General features: G+C 44.9%; 1 long non-coding RNA gene across 1 annotated transcript; it reads right to left on the reverse strand.

Moving 5' to 3' along the window:
* Positions 1–260: 260 nt before the first annotated feature.
* LOC123429642 lies at positions 261–1,151 on the reverse strand. Its single transcript, XR_006622723.1, has 3 exons — positions 1,095–1,151; positions 900–990; positions 261–560 (listed from the first exon to the last, which is right to left on the reverse strand). It is a non-coding gene; the product is annotated as an uncharacterized LOC123429642 (long non-coding RNA).
* Between the last annotated feature and the right edge of the window lie 8,405 nt (positions 1,152–9,556).

Raw genomic sequence — 9,556 nt, forward strand, 5'->3', positions numbered from 1 at the left:
TATCATGATTGGGGCCAAACATGAGCTACCATTAACTCCCTCGATAAAAAGATCAACTGTTAAACTCCAGTTTGAAATCCATGAGAGAATCTTCTGCAGCTTCTTCTACGGATGAACGCTCCGTTTTCCTTTCCGTTTGCACGTTAAACTAAGGGCAAGACCATTAAGGTTTATCATATGACCAGTTCATCATATGCATGAAAATACTCACGGACAAAAGAACCAACATTCCTTCGTCAAATTCTGCGGTAATGTGTATTTCCTGATGGCAACTGTTTCTGAATTTTGGGACATGGGTCCACAGTTTATATGTCTACTAACATGTTTATACCTGAATCGTCTAATATACATTGATCAGCGCGTAGTTTGTATTGTCCACCAAAAAAGGAAAAGAAAATGCAAACCCCCAGCTTGGGGTGCACAAAAACCATCCTCCAATTATGTTTCTGAATCGGCATCACTTCCTGGATCTTCCATGCGTAGTAGCCAGTCTTCAGCGTGTATGCTCTATATCCTCATCAGAAAAGCCTCCCTATCAGCTCCTCAATACAAATACTCCCCTGGTGGATCAGCAGAGTTATTAGCACCCAGTTTATTATCAGGAAAAGGGTTGCTTTGACAACTGAACACAGAGCTATCAGTTAGTTTAATGCTAGTACTTCAAGGAGGAACAGCTTTACCCTAGAAATGGCTATAAAAAAATCGCTAGAAAACAGTATGATTTTCCGAGAAAAAACCCTTAGTGGGGTCATTTCTGTGACAATGGGGTCATCATCTATAAATGGATAATGATTAGCACTAAATAAGTGAAGGATTTGCTAATTTTATTGGGGTCAATTGACCCCATTGCTTACAAGGAAGCTCCATCCCTGCGAGAGAGACAGAGAGGAGAAAGTTACCTTGCTGGACAACGCCCTATCACATCTTTAAGCTTGATATTGTTCAAACTGCGAATCCAGCTACCCAAAGCAGCATTTTCATCACTTTCACCTACATCGGTCAGTGAAGTCAGTGTGCATCAGCAAACAACATGGTTGTGGTAACTGGTAATAAGCAACCAAAGACCTGGAAGGCAGAGACAAACAAAACCCTACCACTTACTGAGACCCCAACCAAAGTCATGCCAAGCGGGAGATGGTGTTCTGGGAGCTGCAAGTCAAAGCACAGCATACTATCAAATACTCCACGTTCCGTTTCAAAAAACAAAAACAAAAAACTCCACGTAGGCCAGAGTGTGGCATGATTTAACACACGTCTCAAGGTTCTTTGTGGGTATGGATGGTTTAAGAAAAGAAAACAGTGCCAACAGAGGGTTTTCTCTATTTAGTGGCAACATAAGCCATGTAATCGAAGGGGCACATCACCATTTTACTCATTTTGAGGTATTTCAGGAAAAATGATATGCTGAACATAATGGACCAGGAACTCAATTATACAGTACCTTGTAGCAGTGGAATTCTCCGCTGTTGTAGTTTTCCTGCTTGAATGCATTTCTTGGCACGAGCTTCCCACGTCCGTTTCCAGCCAGGGAAACAAGCCAAGGTAGATTCATATCTCTAAAGCTGCGGCAAGCATAAACAGTTCAAAGATAATTTCGTCAGTACTTAGGTAGTACTCCCTCTGTTAACTAATATAAGAGCATTTGGATTACTAAAGTAGTGTCTAAATGCTCTTATATTAGTTTGCGGAGGGAGTGGTTTGTAAAGGGTCTGTCCAAATTGTGAATACTCAAACCGCAGACATCACAAAACGTTGTCAAAGAGGATATTTTAAAATGTTAGGCTGACTTGAATTCAAGAATAAAGAACGGTGAAAAGTGAAAAGTTATACCAATTACGAGCTCAGTCACAAAAGCATGGGTTCCCAAGTACCTGCCGTCATGTTTTTCGAGTATAAGCTTCAGTTGTTCCAGTGCACGTGGTTTCGTTTTCATATCAAGAACCTTCAATGTTAAGATGGTATATATTATAACCGAAATTCACGGTAACCCTGAAGGATGGTAGATACAAGAGATGAAACGAAATTGGATGGCATACCAGCTCTACAGAAATATTTTCTGTTGAATCAAGTATTGAGAAAGCCTTGAGAAAGTAACCACCAAACTCTCCATCACACAAACGAAGTGCCTAAGACAATCACACACAACAATTGTCAGCAATATGTTACTTAGCACATTTCTTTTGTTTTTTATCTGCATAGTTTGAAGTAGCAGCAGCATGGCAACTATGGTATGCCCTTTTAGTTTACTGGTGCACAAACGGTAAACCAATCGCCCAATTACTGAGCTTTGCAGGGCAACTGGATAAGTACAGCTCAGGTGTGAAGCACTATTCGATTCTTAGCCATAAGAGTGGGCAGGTTGAACGTTTGTAATGTAGATATAGTTACTTTCATATACACAAACATGGCAAAAAAGACATAATACTTCCTATTATAAACAAATTGAGTACTGCCATCTTATTCTAGAAGAGATGCCCCGATTGTAGTACAAGTATGGCTGCCCTAGAAATGTAATCTCCTCTGTGCGACTCCAGATGATGTTCCAATATATAAAGGCAACCACACTGCAGCTACAGATTAGGATACCAAAAACTATATTGGGCCCTTTTGCTCTTATCATGTTCAAAGTAATTCCCTACATTTTTCGCATATTTTATAGAAAAATGTTCACTACAGTTTGCACCTGACAACCTCCATTATTACACATATAATGTCCATGTTAACCTATAAAACCGTGATCACTAAACTGTCAGCTACGGAAAAGTCCCCTAACATATCCTCCAAAATATCTGTAACAGAACACAATACTTATATCATGATCCAAATATTATACTGATTCTAAAACTGCAGAATTCAATGGGTACAGTCCAGTCCTACTTACTGGGCTGAAAGGGCAGTACTTACATTCACCAACATTATATATCCATATTTACATTGGCATGTAGAAGATGAGAATTGCATAGCATGCATACAATTTATACCAACTTGATAAATTTATTCAATTAATGGCAGCAACCAGCTATCACACTGAAATGCAATCCTCCTAATAACATCAAGTCCAACGATGAACACTGTACTAGTTGCATTGCATTCTGACTTATCACAGAAACGGGAAACCAATGAGTTGAAGACTCACCGCCATAGATCGAACAATGCATATGTGGTTCCTGCTGGTACTTGCACTTGCAGATGTGGTACTACTAGAAACAGAAACATTGCAGTTACGAAACGATCGATACCTGAACCTGTAGGTCCGAAGGGACGCCTCTCCTGATCAGCAGCGGCTTATCACCCCCGCCGTGGCCATCGCCGTCGTCGGCCTCTTGTCCCAGCACTAGGCCGACCGCGTCCAGAAGTCCCCTGGCAGCTGCGCCGTGCATCCCGCCCCCTGCCCCAGGATCGGGCCCGCCCTGGTCGTCACCGCCGACGACATTCCAGCCGCGGGCGCGGCGCCAAAACAAGTAGAGGAGAAAGACAGCCGCCAAGCCAACGACGGCGACCTTCCCGTAGGTGAACACGGACGAGTTTCTCCAAGCGCGAATCACCGCATCGGATGGAGCTGGAGTGGGAACCGGAACCGGAGGTGTCCGGGATGGAGCTGGAGTGGGAACCGGAGCCGGAGGTGGCGGGGATGGCGGGGATGGAGCTGGAGTGGGAACCGGAACCGGAGGTGGCGGGGATGGCGGGGATGGAGCTGGAGTGGGAACCGGAACCGGAGGTGGCGGGGATGTCGGGGATGGAGCTGGAGTGGGAACCGGAACCGGAACCGGAGGTGGCGGGGATGGCGGGGATGGAGCTGGAGTGGGAACCGGAACCGGAACCGGAGGTGGCGGGGATGGCGGGGATGGAGCTGGAGTGGGAACCGGAACCGGAACCGGAGGTGGCGGGGGTGCTGCGGGGTCTGCCACAGGAATCACGGGTGGGAGATTCGGAGTGAGGAACTCGTACCCCAGGGCCTCGCCCTCGTCGACGAAGATCAGCGGCGTGGGCTCCGCTGGACCCGACCGCGCCGCCCTCAGGCGCTCGAAGCGCCTCTTGTTGAGGACAGCGTCACTCCATAACCCCTTGATCGCGTTCCACCCATGCGTCTGCTTCCATACTTCCTCCAGGAGCTTCCGCCCGGGCGGCATGATTGCTGGGCTCTAGGGTTAGAGGAGCGGGAGGGGGAGAGACGCTACCGGAAGCGAAGAGGAGGAAAGGAAATGGAGGGAGAGGGGGAAAGGAAATGGAGGGAGAGGGGGAGAGGGGCGGGGGAGGGAGGCGGTTTTGGGTGGGTTTTTCGTGGGCCCACCGCCAGCTGTCTATCTCCCGAGGCCGAGCGTATGAGCGGACGGGCCTGCCGTTAAGCGCCGTCACCGTTACGGACCTGCCGTTGGTCGCCCCTACGTACGGCATGTGACGTCACGGGATCACTGACGGCGTATGCGTGACCTCTGACGGCTCGTCGCTTGGTAAACCAGCGCGTGTGGTGAACATTCGTTCCAAGGGGCTGGGGCGTAACATAATGCGACCGATCGAACTGGCCGTTTTTCCTTTCTTTGACAGGCGATCGAACTGGCTGGTTTGTTGCACGAGCATGCGTCTTTGTGCCACGAGCTTTAGTGATGTTTTTTTTATTTTTTTAATATACTACTCCCTCCGTTCAGATGTTTTGGGCACCTAAGGAAAAGCACTGCAATTTAAGCGCAAAGAGAAATAATTCGAACCATAAAAGACGCCAATCACCATCCAGATCTCTCTTTCCAAAACGCTGCAACAAATCAAACAATAATAGTTGACACGGTTTGGCTAACCCATGCATGTAAATTTATAACATGCAACCAATCCCCACGCTAGATATATTGTCCAACTTTTTTAAGGGAGGGTTAGTTACAAAGATTAATGCACTTATAATGACTTACACGATTTATACTTTTGAAATTTCAGAATTCTCTTAAGTGTCCAACACACTTGAACGGAGGAAATATATGAGTAAACTTTCTGAAATTAAAGGTCTCTCATTTAGTTCAATTAAGGCTATCAATTTAAAATTGAATCATTGATTTTCATCAGATCAACAATCTCTCATTCAGTTAATTTAATTTACTATGCTTTCTTATTTCATTGAAAATTAAGTATTACTCGCTATGTAACTAATATAAGAGTGTTTAGATAACTACTTTAATGATTTAAATGCTCTTATATTAGTTTACAGAGTGAGTAGATTTCGTCCATGACTTTCACAGGGTCAATAATTCTTCAAATCAATTGAAATTGAATTATGAGCATTTGAAAAGGATTAACTCATCTTATATTTTAAGATAGATTATGCATAAAAATTATAAAAAAACATTAACAATGTAGAAAAGCACGCACAACCCTCCTAGTGAGCTAATACTTCCTTCATTCCTAAATATAAGTCTTTTAAACGATTTCATTAAAAAATCTACATACAAAACAAAATAATTAAATGTACACTCTAAAGCATGTCTATATGTTGAAAATGGCGTTTGGTGGTCAAGCACCATGCAGGCCGGAATCAGCCCCGTCAGTGCTCGGCGCGATCGATGCCTAGCGTGCATAAATCTACCGTATAGCGACTGTATTCCTAAAATTGTCTTGTGTACAACGTCCGTATTTGCTATTAAATAATCATTGCTGGCTCACGTACACTAGCAGGCATACGAGTGCAGCATAGCTGCATAGCAGGCACACGAGATGTAGCACACCTGCATGTCGCGTTCACGCGCACAACACTTCCTGCCTCATGTACACGGCACGGAATTGACTCGGTCAACATGTGCCATGGCAGGGAGCCGTTTGGGTCGAACATTGAGGATCCTACCGTTGCGTTTGGTCTCACCGAGTATTTATAGGAGAGATAGTTCTGCATCGAAGCTGCATCCAACTCAAACAAGATTGACGTAGCTTCATCTTCATCCTCAGTTCGTTCTAGGGAAAGGAGTCAGCACCTGCCACTCATCATGTGCCCGGATCCACTCAAACAAGCGCGTATTTAAAGTTATTCAGCGTTTTTTTCAAATTTTGTTCATCATTTTTTCATATCTCTGGGTCAACGTTTTCTAATATTTATTCAGCATTTTTTTCAAAAATACTCGTTCAACATTTTTCAAATTGTTGTTCAACATTTTTAATACTTATTTCACCGTTTCTTCAAATGCTTGTTCAACGTCTTTTAAAATACATGATCAACTTTCTCATTCACATATGTACTCCATTGTATCAATTTCTTTTGTACAGATGATAAGGATTTTTCAAGTTTGCATTCAACCTTTTTTTAGAATGATTACTTAACATTTCTTAACCTGAAGCAAAAAACTCCACATTAAGCGAACCTTACTCAAAGAGAAAACTAAAGTTTTGGGTTAAGGTTTTTTTTTGGGGGGGGGGGGGGGGGGAGGGAGCCTGCATATTAAGTGATACACCAAGCAAAAGCAACACAATTCCAGGACCAAACAAGAGATTACACATTTGGAAACACATCATGTCCAACTAAATTCTTCAGACAACAAACGATACTCAGATTCACTAAACAGGTGAAAATAGTTACTATCAGTATGACATCCACACAAAGCACAATTACTTGAAGTGCCATATTTTAAGCATAAAAACCAAATAAAATCAACCGTAGAAATCTGTTTTTGGCGTGTTGGTGCAGGTGTTCCTTCTGTGGCCAGTCAGGCTGCACCTGGAGCAGCGAGGCGACTTCCTTGGTGCCTTTGGAAGATCCCCCTGCTGCGGGCATGTAGTGCTCTTGTGCCCTTGGCCACGCAGATTGAGCAGAACCTACTCCTTTTAGCTGGCTGTTCGTATGGTGCTTTGTGGCGGCTTGTTGTGGGGCGCCCCGCTGGTCTCTTCTTTGATGGCGCCCCAAAGCTGTCTGAACTTTCGGAGGCAGCTTGCACCTGTTTTGTTGGACCAAAATGTTGCTTGTGTGCTGTAGCTGAACCTGCAGAATCACCTGCCATCTCTCTGTCAGATAACCCCATACCGCGGAATCACCTGCCATCTCTCTGTCAGATAACCCCATACCATCACGTACAGCAGCCACCGGCTCCAGCAAAGTTTTTAGGTTTGTTAGCTGCTCCATCTCAAGACCATATGCATCCACGTTACTGTCACCCAGTCTAACAATCTCAAGGCAAAGCAGATGTAGATTGTTATGTCGTCGTGATGAGTACTTGAGAGGTCCCTGGTCCATTTGGTATCGTAGAAACTCTGGAGGGAGCATATCCCTTGCATCCCTTGTCCAACGCTTGCCTGGGTGGAACCTCTTCCAGTCCAAGTTGGATCATCACCTGGGGACAAAAATACAAAAACATATGTGTTAAAGATTGTTCCCTTTCTTGTTAGGTGGTTTTTGGTAATTTGTTTTGTTTTGCACTTACAAGATATCAACAAAAATAGAAAGAAAAAACACCTTCAGTGCATGACTGCACACCATGCCGAAATGTTCAAACATTCCGCACTCACACTTGAATTCGTCGGTGATGACTGCGATGGATGTTCAGCCTGGTTTTGGCATACCTGACGCCAAAGCCAGTATCTCATGACTATAGGTTGTAAAATTCATACGCTTCTTCAACCGTGTCAAAGCTAGTTCCAAGCGCCGGATTAACAACGGCGCTGACCTTGCCGTTGGCGTATGCTCGCATTGAAGCTTCAAGGGCAGGGATTCTGCTTGGATTGGCATCCCTCTCTTCTGACGCGTTGCCAATCCTAACACTTTAAAAATTCCAGGAAATGATATTAACAGTTTTCTTCTACTGGCAAATACCAAAAATGAACAGGGTAACTATCAAATTTTAATGATTAACCATTTATAAACATTTTTTTATCACAAGCTATGATTCTAAGGGCATTTTAACACCTGGGTGGGAACTCATGACTTCTCTTCAAGATAGCATCAAAATATGTGAACAGAAGGATTTTATTTTTTTTGCTTGCTGATCCATGTACGGTCTCTTGAATGTGTGTGTTTTTGCTAGAGGCTAGTTCCATGAAAGCTACAACCCATGCTCTAGCAGAAAAGCAATGACAAAAAATGAGTACGTTTTGTTACCGTCGAGTCCAGCAGGAGCCCTTCGAGTTGTTGACAACGACACCATGTGCATCTCCCTCCTCTCTCATAGATGCATCGGGCTATTTTGAGCCGTCGTATCGTTTGAGTCACCAACGACCTCACTGGCGCCGTTGTGGCGTGAGTCAACATTCGCGCCCTTCCATCGGATCTGGTCTTTGCCGCTACTCATGTCAATGGGTTCAGAAGAAATCACATCAGAAGATCGCCCGCGAACTTCGTTGATGGAAGCAACCACGGACACCACAACATCTATTCCGCCGCTCAGAATATCACCCGCATCCACCCTAGAAATCAGACTGCGGCACATACACGTTTCACAACTAGTCAGATCCAACAAACAGAGGGAGAAGAAGAACTCATGAATCAAAAAGCAGAGAAAATCAAGTAGCAGAAGATTTAGTTCTGTACGATTCAAGTGCAATAGAAAAAAAGGATAGCAAATTTTGTTTTCCTCACCCTGATTCTGCCTCCTTAAAGAAAAACTCGAGGCCATCCATGGAGAATCGCCGCTCCGCACAGCTATCACGGGAAAGGGGATGTGTCGCCTGACCAGGGGAGGAAGAAGCAGCGGCCCCGAGTTAAGCCCTCTGCGGCGCCACATGGGCCCAGAGTTAATACCGCAACAGCCCACCGCCCCACCAGCTACATGTATTGTTTTTAAATCAGCCCAGCAGCACATGACGTGCTTGCGTACGCCGGTTACACATGCGGCCCACGTACAACGCTAGCACAACAGCGACCGCATCCTTGTATTTCAACTTTAACAGTTTCCGTATAGCCGCGTGGAAACGGGCGCGCACACATCGCGACGCTGCATTGCACGACGCAAGATTCCGGCCTGCACGATGCTCGGCCACCAAAACGCCACACTCGTCTATATGTAGTCTATTAATGAAACCTCTAAAAAGACTTATATTTAGAAACAAAGGGAGTATGTGATAACATGATGTGTTCACTTGTGCGTCGTTGTTAATTCTCGGGCATTGCATAAACGTGGTCTAGATTGACATTTTTTACAGTACAGTATAGTAAAGTGGCACTAGGTGTAGGGGCTCGCACGGAAGGCAACTCCTGCGCTGCGCGTCGTGCCAGTTGAAACTTGAAAGGAAGGCGGCTGAACTTGTTGGATTCTCGGAACATGGCATGGGGCTTCCGAGTTGGAGTTCAGATCACGGCAATGGCCAATGTGTGTGTGCGATCGATCAACCGCGCGACGCCATTAGATCATCTATATTCATCTTTATTCGGACCTTGCAAATCCGGCTCGTCGAACGTCCGTAAACATGATCATTGACCGTTCACGTTTTAAATTTCTCTCCCTCGCTCATATTTCATCCCTCGTATCCATGCGAAAGCATACAATATATATCTGACGTACTAACAAGTGTACTACACTTCTTCCTCATCGCAGATGGCCCGATCCACATGTGCCTAAGCCTGATCCGTCTGTGTAGCCTTCGCCGCCTCCTGCAC

The sequence above is a fragment of the Hordeum vulgare genome, chromosome 2H, assembly GCF_904849725.1.
Source record: "Hordeum vulgare subsp. vulgare chromosome 2H, MorexV3_pseudomolecules_assembly, whole genome shotgun sequence".
In the NCBI taxonomy this organism is placed as follows: Eukaryota; Viridiplantae; Streptophyta; class Magnoliopsida; order Poales; family Poaceae; genus Hordeum; species Hordeum vulgare.